A 22,331-nucleotide genomic window follows, 5' to 3' on the forward strand; every position below is an offset into this window, starting at 1 on the left:
TGATCATGGGGTGGTCATAATGTTTTGGCTGATCATGGGGTGGTTTTAATTCTTTGGTTAATCATAGGTTGGTCATAATATTTTGGCTGATCATGTTGAGGTTGAGAGGTTTTGACTGACTTCCATTTTTCAGGGGGGAGTGGCCTAAGCATGGTGGAGTGAGGAAGCTGGAGAGGAGAGCTTAGCGGGATTGTGGTGTATCCTCCAGCAGACCGTCATTACTGAACGCCCTACCGTACACTCTCAGTCACTCATACATTACTCAATACCCAACAGTGAAGAGGGACCCGATACAGCAGGAGGACGCGGCTTCCAGCATGGCCTAGAGGCGGAACTCACTACCCGAGATTTCATCTCAAGCCCCAGCGGTGACATCCGCACTGACCGGAGGTATGTCCAGAGGGATGGGAGCAACACAGTTGGAGCCCTCTGTCGAGACCCCGACAGTCAGTGGGGAGGAGGAACAGGTATGCTTGTTTAACACACGGGACACACAGACCCAGGAGCCAGACATCAGACAGCTCAGCAAGCTTATATAAGCGCTCCCCACAAAAGAGGACAGAAGCTAGTATCTAGCATAACAGGGGCATTGAGAGAGGAAATAGAGGAGGTTCGCTCCAAAGTAGTAATGGGGGACCATAAAATTAACAATCTGGAAGAACACCACAATATCATGGGCTCCAGGTTAGAAACTATGGAGGAAAAATTAAAGCAACAGCACCAACAACTAGTTATGCTACAATTGCAAGCAGAGGAGGGTGAAAACAGGAGCAGAAGGAAAAATATCCGGATAAAGGGGGTACCAGAGATTTTGGAGGGACCTGCTCTGAGAGAGACAGTTACGGCTATTTTTAATAAAGTATTTAAGAATTCCCCGGATACCCCACTTGAACTAGATCGGGTGCAAAAGGTCCCTACTATTCGGTATCCTGCTCAGATTAACCCTAGTATGTAGGGTACACTTTTATAGGGTCAAAGAAGACATACTGAGGGCTGCATGGAAAGAGGGAACATTGAACTGGGAGGGTGGAGAAATACAGATATATCCTGACCTCTGCAAGCAAACGAAATTTCGGCGACGTATGCCAAAACCCCTGCTGGATTATATGCTTACTAAGGGAGGCTACATATCGATGGGGGTACCCGTTGGCAATGATTGTTAAGGAGGGGCGGAGTTTTAATTTAAGGTACCCCGCCCAACTTCCAGAATTCTTTCATTTTTTGGGCGCAGAACCTATGGAAGTCCCTAACTGGCTGAAAATGCAACAGTGGACAGAAGCCCCCTATAGCGAACTTTCAGGGGAATAAGGGAGAGGCAGATACAGTTTAGTAGTTTTACAACAACATACATACATATCCGTTATCCAGCACAGGAGTGAGAAATAAGGATAGAAGGGGAACAGAGCTGCGAAGGAAGCCCTACGGAGAACATAAATGTTTTTTATTTTTATTTTAGGAAATTTTTCTTTTTTTCGAGACGGTTTTTCTCCCATTTTTTTCCAAAATTCTTTATTTAGTCACAACAAAAGGCACGTCCACATGGGCCACAACAGCAAAATAGACATATTGACATCTCCGGCAGGTGCCCACGTCTATAAAAAAAAAAAAAACACGGGCACAGCAAGGTTTCTGCTAGGCCCATTTCGCAGTTGGTGTCAGGCGGTCAGCGCAAAACGTGCGCCATCCACTCCCCCGCGTCACACCCACACCTATAACAACAGAACACTGTACACCTATAGGATGTTATGTGATAAATAGGGTCTGCGGACTCACCCTTCTTTTTCCATTATCTAAAAGAGTTAGAGGAAAAGGAAAGAAGATAAATGAAAGCACTGGTTCTACCCGAGAATCTCCCGGGAGGGCAAAGAGGAGGGATCCCCACTTTAGTGGGCCTCCAAGGAATGGGTAGTATGCATAGAAAAAAAAAGCATTGGGGGGGTAAGGAGGAGGGGGGTGAACAGCTCGCGAGCAAGGGTCTTCGTATCTATCAGAACAGTCTCTCAGTCCCACCAGGGGATGGGCCAGATCTCTCTTATTAACCACTTAAGCCCCGGACCAATATGCAGCTTAATGCCCAGAGGTGTTTTTACAATTTGGCACTGCGCTGCTTTAACTGGTAATTGCGCGGTCATGCAATGTTGTACCGAAACGAAATTTGCGTCCTTTTCTTCCCACAAATAGAGCTTTCTTTTGATGGTATTTGATTGCCTCTGCGATTTTTATTTTCTGCGATATAAACGGAAAAAGACCGTAAATTTTGAAAAAAATAGATTTTCTTAAAACAAAAAGTAAAAAATATTGAATAAACTAAATTTTAGTCAAACATTTAGGCCAAAACGTATTCAGCCACACGTCTTCAGTAAAAAAAAAAAAAAAACGCAATAAGCGTATATTTATTGGTTTTCGCCAGGGGTCAAGTCCTGGGGGGGAAAAAAGTGTGGGAACTCCCACCCAAGATCCACTCCCCCACCAAAAAAAAGTATACGCTCATATGCATATATATTTCACAGAAAATACAGTGCAAAATTTATTTAAAGTGCCAGTTTACAAAAACAAAATAAGTTAATTTGTCAAACTAACAGAATAATCACACATACCTCGGGGTACTCGGTACTGGCCTGGCTGGTTTCAGGGTGCTGTACCCCCCATGTCCACCTCTGGGTTCATCTCTGTACCCCCCATGTCCACCTCTGTACCCCCTCATGTCCACCTTTTTACCCCCCATGTAAACCTCTGTAACCCCTCCACGTCCACCTATACCCTGTCCACCTCTGTACCCCCCATATCCACCTCTGTACCCCCTCATGTCCACCTCTGCCCCCCCTCCACCTCTGTACCCCCCCATGTCCACCTCTGTACTCCCTCCACCCCTGTTCCCCCTCATGTCCACCTCTGTACCCCCTCATGTCAACCTCTACTCCCGTCCACCTCTGTACCCCCCCATGTCCACCTCTGTACCCCCCCTCCCATGTCCACCTCTGTACCCCCCCTCCCATGTCCACCTCTGTACCCCCCCTCCCATGTCCACCTCTGTACCCCCCCTCCCATGTCCACCTCTGTACCCCCCCTCCCATGTCCACCTCTGTACCCCCCCTCCCATGTCCACCTCTACCCCCGTCCACCTCTGTACCCCCCCCCATGTCCACCTCTGTTCCCCCATCCACCTGTGTTCACCTTTGTACCCCCATGTCCACCTCTGTACCCATGTCCATCTCTGTACCCCCCATGTCCACCTCTGTACCCCCTCCACCTCTGTTCCCCCCGTCCACCTGTGTTCACCTCTGTACCCCCCATGTCCACCTCTGTACCCCCTCAGGTCCACCTCTGTACCCCCTCATGTCCACCTCTGTACCCCCCCATGTCCACCTCTGTACCCCCCCATGTCCAACTCTGTACCCCCCCATGTCCAACTCTGTACCCCCCCATGTCCAACTCTGTACCCCCCCATGTCCAACTCTGTACCCCCCCATGTCCAACTCTGTACCCCCCATGTCCAACTCTGTACCCCCCCATGTCCAACTCTGTACCCCCCCATGTCCAACTCTGTACCCCCCCCATGTCCAACTCTGTACCCCCCCCATGTCCAACTCTGTACCCCCCCCATGTCCAACTCTGTACCCCCCCCCTGTCCAACTCTGTACCCCCCCCATGTCCAACTCTGTGTTAGTTCCTACCTTTGCACTTTCCTATTCTGAACCACAAGATTTTATTGGTTGCTAGGACCACCTAGCAACCAATCACCTGCTAAATCTCCAGCATTTCCTGTCCTCCGTTTACGCTGCCTTACCATCTCTCGCTCTCCCTGCTGTACAAGAGAGCAGGCATACATTTTTGATTTCACTACCTATCAGTTTTGAAGGCCATAAAATGCCAATATGGCACACAACACCACATGTTTGGGACTTTTTGGGAGCCTAGCGGCGTATGGGGCCCCAAAAACCAAGCACCGCCTTCAGCATTTCTAAGGGCGCAAATTTTTGATTTCACTTCTCACTACCTATCACAGTTTAGAAGGCCATAAAATGCCAAAATAGCACACAACCCCCCCAAATGACCCCATTTTGGAAAGAAGACACCCCAAGCTATTTGCTGAGAGACATGTTGAGTCCATGGAATATTACATTTTTTTGCCCCAAGTCATTGAATAATGACCAAAAAAATGATATATTTCTCACACATGCCATGGGCATATGTGGAATTACACCCCAAAATACATTCTGCTGTTTCTCCTGAGTACGGGGATACCACATGTGTTGGACTTTTTGGGAGCCTAGCCGCGTACGGGGCCCCCGAAAACCAAGCACTGCCTTCAAGATTGTATGTCCTTAGAAATCTTGAAGGTGGTCATTGGTTTTCGGGGTCTCATACGCGGCTAGGCTCCCAAAAAGTCCCACACGTGTGGTATCCCTGTACTCAGGAGAAGCAGCAGAATGTATTTTGGGGTGGGTGCAATTCCACATATAACCATGGCATGTGTGACAAATATATCATTTAGTGACAATGTTTTGTACATTTTTTTTGGTCATTATTCAATCACTTGGGGAAAAAAAAAAAATATTTCATGGACTCAACATGCCTCTCAGCAAATAGCTTGGGGTGTCTACTTTCCAAAATGGGGTCATTTGTTTTTTTTTGGGACATTTTGGCATTTTATGGCCTTCGAAACTGATAGGTGGTGAGGAGTGAAATCAAAAATTTACACCCTTAGAAAGCCTGAAGGCGGTGATTGGTTTTTGGGGTCCCGTACGTGGCTAGGCTCCCAAAAAGTCCCACACATGTGGTATCCTTGTACTCAGGAGAAGCAGCAGAATGTATTTTGGGGTGCAATTCCACATATAACCATGGCATGTGTGAGAAATATATAATTTAGTGACAATGTTTTGTACATTTTTTTTTGGTCATTATTCAATCACTTGGGGCAAAAAAATTAAATATTCCATGGACTCAACATGCCTCTCAGCAAATAGCTTGGGGTGTCTATTTTCCAAAATGTGGTCATTTGGGGGGGTTTTGTGCTATTTTGGCATTTTATGGCCTTCTAAACTGTGATAGGTAGTGAGGAGTGAAATCAAAAATTTGCGCCCTTAGAAATGCTGAAGGCAGTTCTTGGTTTTCGGGGTCCCGTACGCGGCTAGGCTCCCAAAAAGTCCCAAACATGTAGTATCCCCGTACTCAGAAGAAGCAGCAGAATGTATTTTAGGGTGCAACTCCACGTATAACCATGGCATGTGTGAGCAATATATCATTTAGTGACAACTTTTTTTTTTCTGTCATTATTCAATCACTTTGGACAAAAACTGCCTCTCGGCAGTTTCCTTGGGGTGTCTACTTTCCAAAATGGGGTCATTTGTTTTTTTTGCGCTATTTTGGCATTTTATGGCCTTCGAAACTGTGATAGGTAGTGAGGAGTGAAATCAAAAATTTACACCCTTAGAAAGCCTGAAGGCGGTGATTGGTTTTTGGGGTCCCGTACGCGGCTAGGCTCCCAAAAAGTCTCACACATGTGGTATTCCCGTACTCAGGAGAAGCAGCAGAATGTATTTTGGGGTGTAATTCCACATATGGATTAATCGGTGGGTATGCCCACCATTAGAATACCTCCCTTCATCCACCCACTTCTAATAATGCACCATTTATATATGCCGAAGCATGGGGGCATCCTCCTGCAAAAAAGTTATGCCGCATACACGCGGTCGGACTTTTCTATGCCGTGTACACATGGTCAGACTTTTCCACGGGAAAGCCTCCGTAGGAATGTCAACCGTATGTACGCGGCATTAGGAGCAAAATCGATCCTCCGCCCCTAATGCCCCCATGCTTCGGCATATATGCTCTTTTTTGAACTGTGGTGGTGAAATCACCTCCTACAGCATTGGAGTCGCGGCTTTATATATATCGTGGGAGCAAACGCTGTTGCTGTCACGCTAAATAAATCCGCGCTGCAACTGAATGGCGTACCTGCTAAGCAAATGATGGTTAACATTAAAACAAAGTAACATTACAGTATAACAGTAAGATCATACCATACCTGCACAGCAAATACCAATAAAAAAAACATAGTAAAAAAATATTTTTTTTTTAACGCAACCTGTGCCTAAAAATATATATATATTTGCCGAAGCATGGGGGCATCCTCCCGCAAAAAAGTTATGCCGCGTACACACGGTCGGACTTTTCTATGCCGTGTACACATGGTCAGACTTTTTTATGCCGTGTACACATGGTCAGACTTTGCCACGGGAAAGACTCCGTAGGAATGTCAAGCGTATGTACGCGGCATTAGGAGCAAAATCGCTCCTCCGCCACTAATGCCCCCATGCTTCGGCTCTTTTTTTAACTGTGGTGGTGAAATCACCTCCTACAGCACTGGAGTCACGGCTTTATATATCGTGGGAGCAAACGCTGTTGCTGTCAAGATAAATAAGTCCGCGCAACAGCTGAATGGCGTACCTGAAAACAGTAAAGTAAATTACATACCTGAAAAGCAAGCATGAAAAAACATAACAATAAAACTTTGCAGAATAGAATACAGTAAAAAAGAGCAGAACAAGAGAGAGAATAGAGAGGGAGAGAACAATAAAATGACAACTATTTTTGTTTTTTTTATTTTATATTCTTTTTGTGTTTTTTGATTTTTGACTTTTTGGTTCCAGGTTTGGGTCTCTCAAAATGCAATGGCATCTTGGGAGACCCTGTGTAAGTGTGCCTAGCCTGTGAAATGTTTTACCCTACACTAATAATTAACTCGTGTGTGGAAGCGTTCAAAACATTCACCAATACAAAGACCAGGATCGGCAGGACATTGGGGACAAAAATAACGGGTGTCACGCCTAAATCCGCGCTTGCTACAGACACGACATCTTCTTTGGGGGGCTCGTTGGGACGGGGTACTCTCGAGGGCATATGAAAAATGCCTCTCATGCAGTCGGCTTACTGCATTTGGTAGGGGATGGTGAGGTACAGAAACGCCTGGATACAGGAGTTCTGTGATGATATCCTTCTGGAATTGAAGGAAGGATCCATTCCGTCCTGAAGCTTTGTATAAAACAAAAGCATTCAGTAGAGTCAATTGAAATAAATGTAGACACTTTTTTGTACCAGCGTCTCGTCTTACGGGCAATATGATACGGCGCCATCAACTGGTCGTTGAGGTCCACCCGTCCCATATTTTGGTTATATTCGTGGACACAGAGGGGTTTCTCCACAACACCAGTCGCCGTACGAATTTTTACTGTCGTGTCTGCGTGAAGGGTGGTAAGAACTAAAACATTCTTATTGTCCCGCCACTTCACAGCGAGCAAATTATTACACTTGCAGCAGGCTCTCGCCCCCAGCCTAAGACGGGAATCTACAAGCCTCTGGGGAAAGCCCCGGCGATTAGGTCGCACGGTGCCACATGCTCCAATCTGACGATCAAACAAGTGACTAAAAAGTGGCACGCTGCTATAATAATTGTCCACATACAAGTGGTACCCCTTTCCGAATAAGGGTGACACCAAGTCCCAAACAATCTTGCCAGCGCTCCCCATGTAATCTGGGCATCCTTCCGGCTCTACCTCACTATCTTTGCCCTCATAAACCCTAAAGCTCCATGTGTAGCCTGTTGCCCTGTCACAGAGCTTATAGAGCTTGACCCCGTACACTTGCTGGGAAGGTACTGCTTGAAAGACAAGCGGCCAGAAAATTTAATTAGGGACTCATCAACACAGAAAACTTGCTGAGGATTAAACAAGGCTGCAAAACGTTCGTTGAAATGGTTTACGAGGGGCCGAATTTTGTAGAGCCGGTCAAATTCAGGGTCTCCAAGTGGACGACAAAGTGCATTGTCACTGAAATGCAGGAACCGCAGGATCGCCTCGTATCGTTTCCTGGCCATGTGAGCAGAGAATATGGGCATATGGTCAATTGGCTCTGTGGACCAATACATGCGCAACTGAGGAAATTGGTGTATGCCCATATTGAGGGTAAGGCCCAGAAAGGTCTTAAATTCGGAAACCTCAAGAGGTTTCCATTCTTTGGCAAGGAGGGTCTGGGGATTAGCGGCGATGTAGGTACCAGCATATAAATTAGTCTGGTCCACAATAGATCTATAGAGATCTTCCGTGAAATACAGCGAATAAAAATCAAGTGGCATAAAATTCGCTGTATCCACCTGAATACCGGGTTGGCCAGTGAATGGGGGAAGTACCGGTTCTGCAGAAGTGGTGGGGACCCAATCAGGATAGGCGAATTCTGCAGGAAAGGACACTATGGGCACGACGGGCCACTTATGGGACTCGCCACGTCACCACGTGATACTGCAGTGCTGGATGAACGACCAGGGTGTACTAAGCCGCTGGTGCTTGCCAATCCACCAGAAGGAATAGCGGCGCTAGTACTGGCTCTCTGCTCCATACAAGGGTCCTGTGGTTCTTGCTGCTCAACAACATCAGAACGGGGTCGGGTATGCCTGGCCTTAGCAGGGACCACAACTCCGTTGTCAGAGCTATCTGACCTGGAGCCGCTGTAGTAAATAGGATCGTGTTCTGAGCCCGAATCTGACAGATGCGTGACCTTCTCTTCACTATCTGACATGCTCAGGATCCTAAAAGCCTCTTCACCAGTGTACATTCACTTTGCCATTTTGGGCTCTAAATTTAGTGGTACACTGGTGATGATTCACAGGTAAAAAAAGCACCTGACTATAGAAAGGAAAATGTAGAAAACGTTTCGAAAAAAAAACTGTTAGCGATCGCAGGGATCAGGCCTGTCTGCGAACGCTGCAGTTATGTGTGTTGTGTTTTTGAAGTGACAGTGATCGATCGATACTGCACTTGGGTGGGTTGGGCTGGGCGGCAAAACGCAGGTGCTAGCGGGTATCTGGGCTGATTCCGCTAACAATGCGTTTTTGGGTACCCTAAACTGCTGGGAACCCTAAAAGTGTTACTGGCACTAACCTAACGCTGCCTGGGGCGACGCAGACCCTGACTGACGCTAAAATGTAATTGATATCACCCGCCGGGCGATCAGGGGGTTAAACCTTTATTGCGTTATATACGGCGGGTGCCCTGATGCTATAAACAGCAAACTAACTAACCAGCGTCAACCGTAACACTTAAACGGTGATCACTGGTGAAAGGGTTAACTAGGGGGCAATCAGGGGGTTAAAACCTTTATTAGGTAATATATGGGGGTACCTGACGCTTTCTAAAAACCTAAATAACTAACTGGCTAACCTGCGTCACCAGTGACACTTATACGGTGATCACTGGTGAAAGGGTTAACTCTAGGGGCAATCAGGGGGTTAAAACCTTTATTTATGGGGGTATCTAAAACTATAGAACCTGGCGGCGAACCTCAAAAAAAAAAATAGCTGCCTAGCGGCAACCGTGACACTAATTCAGCGATCAGAAAACCGATTGCTTAGTGACACTGGCAATAGGGGGTGAAAGGGTTAACTAGGGCGGTGATCAAGGGGTTAAACCTTTATTTAGGGGGGGTAGGGGGCTACCCTGGACCTAAAGGGGCCTAAGACTAACTGCCCTAACACTTTTTCTGTCACACTGACACTAAATGCAGTAAACAGAAAATAAATGATCACTGCATTCAGTGACATACTGTGACAGGGGACTGGGGGGTGTTCGGCGGTGACGGGGGGGGTAAGTGTGCCAATGTGTACCTGTGTCAGTGTACTGTTAGGTGCAACTTACTATGTGATGTCTTCTCTCCTCAGCGGCGGTCGAAAAGACCGACACGAGGAGAGATCACATCAATTCCCTCTTCCTGTGTTTACACTTTCGCACAGGAAGAGGCGGGGGAGTGCGTGCATTGGCTGGGAGCAATTGCGAGGGGGTGGCTGAAAACGAATAGCTGCCCCCTCATCCCGGATCACTCCTGAAGCCTACGGAACCGCTGCATGTACCGGGGGGTGGGTCCAATCGGACCCCCGACCCAGGTCTAGGCAGGCACGTACAGGTACGTTGATGTTCCTGTCCGTGCCATTCTGCCGACGTATATGTACATGCAGCGGTCCTTAAGTGGTTAAAGGGCCCAGAGGTCCCCAGGGCCCGGATGGCAACCCCCCTTTTTTTATATATATTTTTTTTTTTTATATTTTATTTCTTTTTTTATATATATATTTTTTTTATTATTAAAGGGCTCAGAGGTCCCCACAAAAAAAAACCTTTTTTTATTTGTTATAAATGTTTATTTTTTTATTTTTGTTTATATATATTTATTGTTTATGTTTTTATTAAAGGGCCCAGAGGTCCCCAGGGCCCGGGATGGCAACACCCCCTTTTTTTTTTATAAATGTTTATTTTTTATATATATATATATATTATATAAAAATATATAGATATATATTTTTTTTTTATTAAAAGGCCCAGAGGTTTCTTTTTTTTATTATTATTAAAGGGCCCAGAGGTCCCAGATGGCAACCCCGCTTTTTTGTAATTTCTTTTTTATAAAAAAAATAATAATTTGTGTATATATATATATATATATATATATATATATATATATATATATATATATATATTTTATTAAAGGGCCCAGAAGTCCCCAGATGGCTACCCCCTTCTTTATATATATTTTTCTTTATTTCTTCTTTTTTTTGTAAGCAGCCCCCCCCCCACTTCTCAATTTCAGGCGGCAGCACCCCCCCCCCCCGGTTCTCTGCTCCAGGGGGCCCATGCCTGAAGCTGTGTAAGGGGCCCCATAATTCCTGATAGCTGCCCTCCATGTGGTATTCCCGTACTCAGGAGAAGCAGCAGAATGTATTTTGGGGTGTAATTCCACATATGCCCATGGCATGTGAGAGAAATATATCATTTAGTGACAACGTTTTTGAATTTTTTTTTGGTCATTATTCAATCACTTGGGGCCAAAAAAAATCAAAAATCCAAAAAATTAAATATTCCATGGACTCAACAGCAAATAGCTTGGGGTGTCTTCTTTCCAAAATGGGGTCATTTGGGGGGGGTTGTGTGCCATCTTGGCATTTTATGGCCTTCAAAACTGTGATAGGTAGTGAGGAGTGAAATAAAAAATGTATGCCCTTAGAAATCTTGAAGGCGGTGCTTGGTTTTCGGGGCCCCGTACGCGGCTAGGCTCACAAAAAGTCCCACACATGTGGTATCCCCGTACTCAGGAGAAGCAGCAGAATGTATTTTGGGGTGCAATTCTACATATAACCATGACATGTGTGAGCAATATATCATTTAGTGACAACTGTGTGCAAAAAAAATCAGTTTGTCATATTGCCGCAACTTGTGGCAAAATATAAAATATTCCATGGACTCGTAATGCCCCTCAGCAAATAGCTTGGGGTGTCTACTTTCCAAAATAAGGTCATTTGGGCAGGGGTTTTGAATTGTCCTGGCATTTTATGCACAACATTTAGAAGCTTGAAAAAGATGAATACCTCTAAATGAGGTGAGATTTTTCGGGCAACCAAAAAAATATAGTGACAACTAGGTCATAAAAATATATAAATTTTAATACATTAATTTACAGCATAAACATTTCATAATGACAACATTAATTAAAAGAAGGGGGGGGGGGAAGGAAAAAATTATTACTGCTGGAAGATCACCACACACCCCAGGACTAGGCTAAGGGTATAGGTGATCATTAATCCGACGCGTTTCAGATGTCTCAGTAATACATCTTTCTTCAGGGAATAGAAAGCAGCAAGAGTTTTTCCTAAAACAAAAGAAAAGTATATAATAACATACAGAGTATATACCTGTAACCAAAGATTTGTTCTTTGACATTTGCAACATGTAGAGAAAAGGGGGGAGAGATGGAAAGCTCAATATGTAAAAGGAAAAAGGAACTCACCCCTTTCCAGACACAGAGCGCCTAGATCATCCCCATGGAGCTTGTGTGTAAGCCGCAATCAGGGCAACCAAACCAGATGGTGTACTTAATGTCCATAACGATCCCCCAATCCAGAGGACTCCATAACCATGGGGGGGTGGAGTGACATAAGTCTCCACAAAGGAGTCAGCAGTCATAGGACAAATAAAAAGTATAATGGCTGGGGAGAGATTTGGGTAAATATGTACAGGGAGGGTATTAGATTCTTCACTTTGTATTCGGAGCGAATACAAAGGCAACTCTACCAAGGACCCCTGCAAGACCCATGGGACCTTCCCATGTGGACATTGCGCGCAATGTGAGGTCATTGGCAGGAGGACCACACTGGCATTGCCCAATGGGGAGACTCTCTCGCTAAAACATTTTGCCAACTGTACCACACGGGGAGTAGTCTACCTCATGCAGTGCCAGTGTGGTTCCTTCTACGTTGGCAAGACCAAACAACCCCTTTATAAAAGAGTGGAAAAACACATGCATTCCATGAGAATTGGCAATTTATATTTACCCCTTGGGAGACACGTGGCCAAAGCACATGGGTACCATATGCCCAAAGTCAATTTTTCCGTTCTTGACAGAATACATATCCCTCTACGTGGGGGGGACTGGAACAAGGTACTCCTCCAGCGCGAGATGCGCTGGATCAGATGCCTTAAAGCTACAACCTTTCCAGGACTCAATGAGATGGAGAGCTTTAGGCCCTTCCTAGAGGGGTTCAGTTCGGGGAAAACGGACTAGCCCCCATATGCTACTGGGATATCATCCCACTGCCCCTTCCCCTTCCCCTGAACCGACTAATTGTTAAAATTTGTCCCCCCACCCCCCTTCTTTCCTCCCCCCCTCCCTATTCTAACCTTAATTGTACCTTGTGGTATACTGGGATCTTAGGTTGAGATCTGTAATAAGTAGGATTTATATTTGTAAATTATTGTATGATTATAATTTTGTAAATGTATGAGCTAAAAGTTTTCTTCTTGGATTTATACATGAAATCTTTGACTGTAAACCTGTGATCAACCATTGATGATTTGTTGACAGTGCACCCTGTGGCTTCCCAACCAGGAGCTATGTGTGTCAAGTACCGCTTTTTCACCGGCCCTTTCTGGATGTTGTTGATGTCCGTTATGGTCTTATCTTAACCAATCACAAGAGGGCTCCTCCATCCACTGCCGGGGGAGAGTAGCACCTTGGTGCCCGCCCCAGGGGCATTTTATGCCCTAGAGGCTCTCCCATACCCGGCAGTGGTGACTCTATCTCCCTTTTAACTGTCAGATTTTCTTATCTTTCAGCTCTGAGACATCTAGGCACAGTGAATATCTTTGCCCTATCCTCAGGAATTTACCCTCACTCCACTAAACGTTCCTCCAATGGTTCCATTTTTGCCCTGTATTTGTTTTTTGCTTTTGGATTCTCTTGTTTCCCCGGGTCCCCTGTTTAATGATGCCCCGAAACTGCAATTTTATTGCTGCTGTCTAAATCTATGGACTGTTAGGATCTCTGGAGCGGGTGGTGATTTCCGCCCCTTCTGTGCGGACACTTCCTTGTTTCTCCCTGTCTGGTCGTTGGGCGCATTTCGTTCGCGTCGCTGTGACGCGTACAGTGGGTGGCACCACTGTGTGTGTTGCGTTCGCGTTCGGTCGTCTGACGTCTCATGCACCTGATTGGGTGCGCGGTCGTCACATGACCCTTTGGTATTCTGGGATCACGCTAGACGCCGTGAGTCATGTGCTGTGTGACGCGCAGGAGGCGCGTCACCGGCGGCATGTCCACGGTGTCGTGCCCTGATTGATCAGAGCTCGGCCACCTGACGCTGACGTCAGTAGTGGGCGCGCTGTTTGCACGTCAAACATGGGGAATTTGGAGGATAGGAATCACTTCAGCTGATCCCCAAATGTCTATTTACTGCTCCACCTACAACCAATTATTCCATTCAAGGAACAGCTGTTACACCGTCGGAGTGAATGGATCATCCACACCTGAGGTCCATCATCCTCAAAGTAAGTATAAAGGGTAGTCAGGGGGGGTTTCCCTGTCAGCATTCACTTTCCTCCCCTCACCTGTTGGAGCTGGAGGTTATTTTGTCTTCTGGTCAAGTTTGCTTTCCTTTCTTTGACTGGAATGGCTGTTCACCTTTGAGCTGATGCATTGGGAGTGGTAAGTACATTCTAGGGAGTTTGTTTTTATTCTTGGTCTCACCTTTTAGTGAAGAATCTAATACCCTCCCTGTACATATTTACCCAAATCTCTCCCCAGCCATTATACTTTTTATTTGTCCTATGACTGCTGACTCCTTTGTGGAGACTTATGTCACTCCACCCCCCCATGGTTATGGAGTCCTCTGGATTGGGGGATCGTTATGGACATTAAGTACACCATCTGGTTTGGTTGCCCTGATTGCGGCTTACACACAAGCTCCATGGGGATGATCTAGGCGCTCTGTGTCTGGAAAGGGGTGAGTTCCTTTTTCCTTTTACATATTGAGCTTTCCATCTCTCCCCCCTTTTCTCTACATGTTGCAAATGTCAAAGAACAAATCTTTGGTTACAGGTATATACTCTGTATGTTATTATATACTTTTCTTTTGTTTTAGGAAAAACTCTTGCTGCTTTCTATTCCCTGAAGAAAGATGTATTACTGAGACATCTGAAACGCGTCGGATTAATGATCACCTATACCCTTAGCCTAGTCCTGGGGTGTGTGGTGATCTTCCAGCAGTAATAATTTTTTCCTTCCCCCCCCCCCTTCTTTTAATTAATGTTGTCATTATGAAATGTTTATGCTGTAAATTAATGTATTAAAATTTATATATTTTTATGACCTAGTTGTCACTATATTTTTTTGGTTGCCCGAAAAATCTCACCTCATTTAGAGGTATTCATCTTTTTCAATTGATATAGAGATGTTGGCAACCTCATGCCTCCATACATGAGCCAAATCCTTTCAACATTTAGAAGCTTATGTCACACATCACCCACTCTTCTAACCACTTGAAGACAAAGCCCTTTCTGACACTGTTTGTTTACAAAAAAACATATTTTTTTTTTGCAAGAAAGTTAAGTTGAACCCCCAAACATTATATATTTTAACACAAAGGCCCTACAGATTAAAATGGTGGGTGTTGCGTTTTTTCAAACTCATTTTTTGGGGAAAAAATACACTTTTTTTTTTTTAAAGCGCGAAAACACACTATATTGCCCAAATTATTGATGAAATAAAAATGATGATCTTAGGCCGAGTACATGCATACCAAACACGACATACTTTAAAATTGCACACAAACGCGCAGTGGCGACAAACTACATACATTTTTAAAAGCCTTTACAGGTTACCACATTAGATTTACAGAGGAGGTCTACTGCTAAAATGACTGCCATCGATCTGCCCTTCGCGGTGATACCTCACATGCATGGTGCAATTGCGGTTTACATACGACTCCAGACCAACGCTTGCCTTTGTGCAAGAGCAGGGGGGGGGGGGGACAGGGATGCTTGTTTTTATTTTTTTATATATATTTATTTCGCTTTTTTAATTTTATTTGTAAACTGTTCCTTCCATTTAATTTATTTTTTACCATTTTTATTGTTATCTCAGGGAATGTAAATATCCCTTATGATAGCAATAGTTAGTGACAGGTACTTTTTTTTAAAAAAACTGGGGTCTATTAGACCCTAGATCTTTCCTTTGCCCTCAAAGCATCTGAGCACACCAAGATAGGTGTGATAAAATGCTTTCCCAATGGCGCTGTTTATATCCGGGGGGGGGACGGGGGACATTCCCTCCCACTGAATGTAAAAGCAGTCTAGAGGCTAATTAGTCGCTAGGACTGCTTTTACATGAAAGCCTACCGCTGGCTGAAAAGAATGATACCAAGATGATGCCTAAACCCGCAGGCATCATTCTGGTATAACCATTCAAAGTCCAGCAACATACCAGTACGTTGATGTGTCATGGGTTTTGGCGAAGATAATAATAATATATTTTAATATTTACCGACAAAAATAGTCCATTAGGCCTCAAATTTGAGGTGAGACATTGTATATGGAAGGATTTCAGCCATTGAAGGCTAAAAACACTTGGCTCATATTTTCCCAGTTCCCAATACATTGGCTATCTCTAACTTTTACAAGCTTGGGTGAAAGTCTGAACAATGGAAACTTTCATCACCGAACAAAAAGTGTGTCATCCCAACTTTGGTGAATAAACAAGAAGAGGTGTACTATCACCGCTGGTTAGTTATCTTGCCATCGGGAAAGTTTTCACAGATACCTAACTGCTATTATCACATGGAAGTAAAATAACTCCCATTGTATCAGAGAATAAGGTTGCCCTAAGCAAAACAGGCAGTATTGTCTCAGCTGTGTATTAGACAATGGCAAAAGAACCCAGTTAATTAAACACCAAGGACAAAGATAGGCCTCCATCTATGAGACGGACATATAATATGATACAAGTCAGAGATATTTTAAAATACACATGGTATTAAAAGAATATATGTTGATATGAAATAAATAATAAGTAATGTTTAGATTATCAATGACATCTTAGGACCGAGGGAAATGTATAACCATTGCATCCGTTAATTTAGAACTTTGTTAGAAGAAAGAATTATATGAGAAATTTGTTTTATAAATAGAAGTGCTTTAAAGAAGCTAATCAACATTATGAAAGATATCACATTGTGATTATAAAAACGTGAATTAACCTATAACACATATCCAAACACATATCAAAATAATTCATGTATCCACATTAATAACTATTTTGCATTGATTGAGATGTAAACCTATGCATGATTGGAAAGAATGTTGTTGGGAAATATACGGTTATACAGGAATATAAATAAGCATACTATGTGGGATGCAAAGGTATACTAATTTTGCAATATTTTATGAAATGAAGAGTTATTAGAATGGGTATGTGTATAGGTATATATAGATATATATGTATACATATATATTGATAGTTTCCCCCAAAATATAAATATTAACGAATGGATTATCTCACAATAAAGGTGAGACACCTAGTGGTTGGAAGTGATATTACTTGAGGTTCTCCAAGCCCAGAGAACAAGTTAATTATTAAGCTGTCAGCCAAGAGAAACCAGACACGTCTTGACAGGAACGCCCATATGTGCCACAGGCCTATGAGTTAAGGACAGTTGTCAGATGGGCAGAACTGAGTATGATCTTTATGGTCCTATTGTTCTGATCGATATAAAATTAGAGTGTAAGAAAGCTCAGAAAGAAAGAATGAAAGAAGACCCCATCAATAGGAGCGCCCCATGAGAGCAGGAATGAAGCAATGACTGAAGTATGATACAGGGAGGACTGACTCCGATGGGGAGGGGGCAAACTTGCACTATGCATGAAGACTGCAACGATTTTGGCTGTGGTCACTTGCCAATAGGAAATAGCCATCTTGGGAATTGGTAACTATGTCATTTTTGATTTTATCTAAAATCTATTGTTGTTCCCTATAAATATTGAAATATTGAAGTATTGAATATGCTGTAGTGATGGTTTGTTCTCATAATCAATAACTGGTAATTTTTCCTTAAAGAGTACAGTTTTAATTATATTTTTATTTTTACATAGTTCCAATTTTATTGACAAAACAAACGTTCAATATATTTCACATTGTTAACCACTTACTTACCTGCAGTATAGTAACGGTTGGGCATGTGAAATAGACGCTTTTGTTCCATTGTCATTTACATAAAGTTATCTTGAGGACTTACCATGACACAAATCAAAGGTATTGCATGCCCATTTTGGGGGTATTTTATTGAATTTCAAGTCGTTAATGTAACGCAACTGGTATTTTAATTTCATGTAAATATTCATAATTTGTCTACCAATAAATTAGCTATTTTGTATGATTATACGTCTCCGTGAATAAGTTTCATATTACAGACTATGTCATATAGATTGTCTTGTATTTAAAAATATCTTCATTATAAAAGAATTCAAAGTAAATTACTGTGCGGGTAAAAATGACCTTAAAAAAGCACAACAGATGGTTCTTGTTGGACATGTATTGTAATCTTTTTTTTTCATGCAGCCTGTTGGCTGAACGAAAAAAAGATTGATCGGTGGGTATGCCCACCATTAGAATACCTCCCTTCATCCACCCACTTCTAATGATGGGCATACATGCACCATTTATATATGCCGAAGCATAGGGGCATCCTCCCGCAAAAAAGTTATGCCGCGTACACACGGTCTGACTTTTCTATGCCGCGTACACACGGTCTGACTTTTCTATGCCGTGTACACACGGTCTGACTTTTCCACGGGAAAGCGTCCGTAGGAATGTCAACCGCATGTACGCGGCATTAGGAGCAAAACCGCTCCTCCGCCCCCTAATGCCCCCATGCTTCGGCATATATGCTCTTTTTTTAACTGTGGTGGTGAAATCACCTCCTACAGCGTTGGAGTCGCGGCTTTATATATCGTGGGAGCAAACGCTGTTGCTGTCAAGATAAATAAGTCCGCGCAACAGCTGAATGGCGTACCTGAAAACAGTAAAGTAAATTACATACCTGAAAAGCAAGCATGAAAAAAACATAATAAAACTTTGCAGAATAGAATACAGTAAAAAAGAGCAGAACAATAGAGAGAGACTAGAGAACAATAAAACGACAACTATTTTTGTTTTTTTTATTTTATATATTTTTTGTGTTTTTATTTTTTACTTTTAAACACTTTTTTTGTAACTGTTCAACCTTTCGGTTCCAGGTTTGGGTCTCTCAAAATGCGATGGCATCTTGGGAGACCCTGTGTAAGTGTGCCTAGCCTGTGAAATGTTTTACCCTATGCTAATACTTCACTCGTGTGTGGAAGCATTCAAAACATTCACCGATACAAAGACCAGGATCGGCAGGACATTGGGGACAAAAATAACGGGTGTCACGCCTAAATCCGCGCTTGGTACAGACACAACATTTTCTTTGGGGGGCTCGTTGGGTAGGGGTACTCTCGAGGGCATATGAAAAATGCCTCTCATGCAGTCGGCTTACTGCATTTGGTAGGGGATGGTGAGGTGTAGAACCGCCTGGATACAGGAGTTCTGTGATGATATCCTCCTGGAATTCAAGGAAGGATCCATTCTGTCCTGAAGCTTTGTATAAGACATAAGCATCCATTAAAGTCAATTGGAATAAATAGACACTTTTTTGTACCAGCGTCTCGCCTTACGGGCAATATGATACGGCGCCATCAACTGGTCGTTGAGGTCCACCCCTTCCATATTTTGGTTATATTCGTGGACACAGAGGGGTTTCTCCACAACACCAGCCGCCGTACGAATTTGGACTTTCGTGTCTGCATGAAGGGTGGTAAGAATGAAAAAATTCTTATTGTCCTGCCACTTCACAGCGAGCAAATTATTAGACTTGCAGCAGGCTCTCGCCCCCAGCCTAAGACATGAATCTACAAGCCTCTGGGGAAAGCCCCAGTGATTAGGTCGCATGGTGCCACATGCTCCAATCTGACGATCAAACAAGTGAATAAAAAGTGGCACGCTGCTATAATAATTGTTCACATACAAGTGGTACCCCTTTCCGAATAAGGGTGACACCAAGTCCCACACGATCTTGTCAGCGCTCCCCATGTAATCTGGGCATCCTTCCGGCTCTCCCCGACTATCTTTGCCCTCATAAACCCTAAAGCTCCATGTGTAGCCTGTTGCCCTGTCACAGAGTTTATAGAGCTTGACCCCGTATCTGGCACGCTTGCTGGGAAGGAACTGCTTGAAAGACAAGCGGCCAGAAAATTTAATCAGGGACTCATCAACGCATACAACTTGCTGGGGATAAAACAAGGCTGCATAACGTTCGTTGAAATGGTTTATGAGGGGCCGAATTTTGTAGAGCCGGTCAAATTCAGGGTCTCCACGCGGACGACTAAGTGCATTGTCACTGAAATGCAGGAACCGCAGGATCGCCTCGTATCGATTCCTGGCCATGTGAGCAGAGAATATGGGCATATTGTGAATTGGATGGACCAATACATCCGCAACTTCGGAAATTTGTGTATGCCCATGTTGAGGGTAAGGCCCAGAAAGGTCTTAAATTCGGAAACCGTAATTGGTTTCCATTCTTTGGCAAGGAGAGACTGGGGATTAGCGGCGATGTAGGTACCAGCATATAAATTACTCTGGTCCACAATAGATCCATAGAGATCTTCCATGAAATACAGCGAATAGAAATCAAGTGACGTAAAATCAACTGTATCCACCTGAATACCGGGTTGGCCAGTGAATGGGGGAAGTACGGGTGCTGCAGAAGTGGTGGGGACCCAATCAGGATAGGCAAATTCTGCAGGAAGGGCACTATCTGCACGACGGGCCTGTCTGTCTTCTTTTTGGTGGCAGCGGGACACTACTTGTGCTTGCCATCTCGCCAGCTTGAACTGCACTTATGGGACTCGCCACGTCACCACGTGATACTGCAGTACTGGATGAAAGACCAGGGTGTACTAGGCCGCTGGTGCTTGCCAGTTCATCAGAAGGAATAGCGGCGCTAGTACTTCTCTGCTCCATACAACGGTCATGCGGTTCTTGCTGCTCGACAACATCAGAACGGGGTCGGGTACGCCTGGGCCTTAGCAGGGACCACAACTTCGTCGTCAGAGCTATCTGGCATGGAGCCGCTGTCGTAAACGGGTTTGTATTCTGAGCCAGAATCTGACAGATGCGTGACCTCCTCCTCTTCACTATCTGTCATGCTCATGAACTCGTAGGCCTGCTTACTATTGTACATTCGCTTTGCCATTTGGGCTCTAAATTTAGTGGTACAATAGTAAGGATTCACAGGTCTGTAGAAAAACAAACGTAGAAAGCGCTTAAAAAAAAACTGTTAGCGATCGCAGGGATCAGGCCTGTCTCTGCGAATGCTGCAGTTATGCGTCTTGTGTTTTGTAAGTGACAGTGATCGATTGATACTGCACTTGGGTGGGTTGGGCTGGGCAGAGGGGGAAAACACAGGTGCTAGCTGGTATCTGGGCTGATTCCGCTAACAATGCGTTTTTGGGTACCCTAAACTGCTGGGTAGTATAGATCTGATCAGATCAGGTATCGATCCGTTCAGATACTATACCACTAAGGGGGGTGTATGCTTTGCGCGTGGGTGTAAGCGTTACTGGCACTAACCTTACGCTGCCAGGGGCGACGCAGACCCTGACTGACGCTAAAATGTAATTTATATCACCCGCCAGGCGATCAGGGGGTTAAACCTTTATTGGGATATATATACGGCGGGTGCCCTGATGCTATAAACAGCAAACTAACCAACCAGCGTCAACCGTAACACTTATACGATGATCACTGGTTAAAGGGTTAACTAGGGGGCAATCAGGGGGTTAAAACCTTTATTAGGTAATATATGGGGGTACCTGACGCTTTCTAAAAACCTAAATAACTGGCTAACCTGCGTCACCAGTGACACTTATACGGTGATCACTGGTGAAAGGGGTAACTCTAGGGGCAATCAGGGGCTAAAACCTTTATTTATGGGGGTACCTAATGCTATAGAAACCTGGCGGCGAACCTCAAAAAAACTAGCTACCTAGCGGCAACAGTGACACTAATACAGCGATCAGAAAACCGATCGCTTAGTGACACTGGCAATAGGGGGTGAAAGGGTTAACTAGGGCGGTGATCAAGGGGTTTAACCTTTATTAGGGGGGGTAGGGGGCTACCCTGGACCTAAAGCTAACTGCCCTAACACCTTTTTCTGTCACAAATGACACTAAATGCTGTGATCAGAAAATAAATGAACACTGCAAACAGTGACACTGTGACAGGGGGGTGATTGGGGGGGGGGGGGTTATGTGCCTGTGTGTACTGTGTCAGTGTGCTGTTGGTGCAACTCACTGTACTGATGTCTTCTCTCCTCTGGATCCGGACGAAAAAGACCGCCAGAGGAGAGATGACATCACTTCCTCCCTGCCTGTGTTTACACTTACACAGGCAGGGCAGGCAGAGGAGGAAGCAGATTCGCTGGGAGCGATCGCGAGGGGGTGGCTAGAAACGAATAGCCGCCCCCTCATCCCGGATCGCTCCCACGATAGAAACGACCGCCGTATGTACCGGGGGGGTCCCGATCGGACCCCTGACCCGCGGAAAGGCAGGGACGTACATGTACGCCCATATGCCTGTACGTGCCATTATGTGGACGTACATATACATGCAGCGGTCGTTAAGAGGGTAGGTTCTCGTCTGAGGTTCTAAGTCAGTCCTCTAAGGGTCTGTCCCTCCTCTGAGTAAGTGTAGATGTTCCAGAGTTGCCAAGTTTGCTTGTATAACTCATGTCTATCTTGGTTCGTGAGAATCAGGTCCTCCATCCTGCTGATATCGTCCACCCTCCGCAGCCACATAGCAATGGTAGGTGGGTTCGGTGATTTCCAGCACATAGGGATACATGCCTTGGCTGCATCCAGAAGGTGCCGGACAACAGATCTCTTGTAAGTGCG

At 44.5% G+C, this 22,331-nt stretch overlaps 1 long non-coding RNA gene across 2 annotated transcripts; it reads left to right on the forward strand.

Moving 5' to 3' along the window:
* The first annotated feature begins 13,821 nt into the window (after positions 1-13,821).
* On the forward strand, positions 13,822-14,479 carry LOC120924948. 2 transcript variants are annotated; one of them, XR_005746484.1, is made up of 3 exons: positions 13,822-14,013; positions 14,113-14,311; positions 14,450-14,479. It is a non-coding gene; the product is annotated as an uncharacterized LOC120924948 (long non-coding RNA). The 2 variants fall into 2 exon arrangements; XR_005746483.1 differs by lacking the exon at positions 14,450-14,479 and having other exon boundaries at positions 14,113-14,312.
* Positions 14,480-22,331: the final 7,852 nt, after the last annotated feature.

This window comes from Rana temporaria, chromosome 1 (assembly GCF_905171775.1).
Source record: "Rana temporaria chromosome 1, aRanTem1.1, whole genome shotgun sequence".
Taxonomy (NCBI): domain Eukaryota; kingdom Metazoa; phylum Chordata; class Amphibia; order Anura; family Ranidae; genus Rana; species Rana temporaria.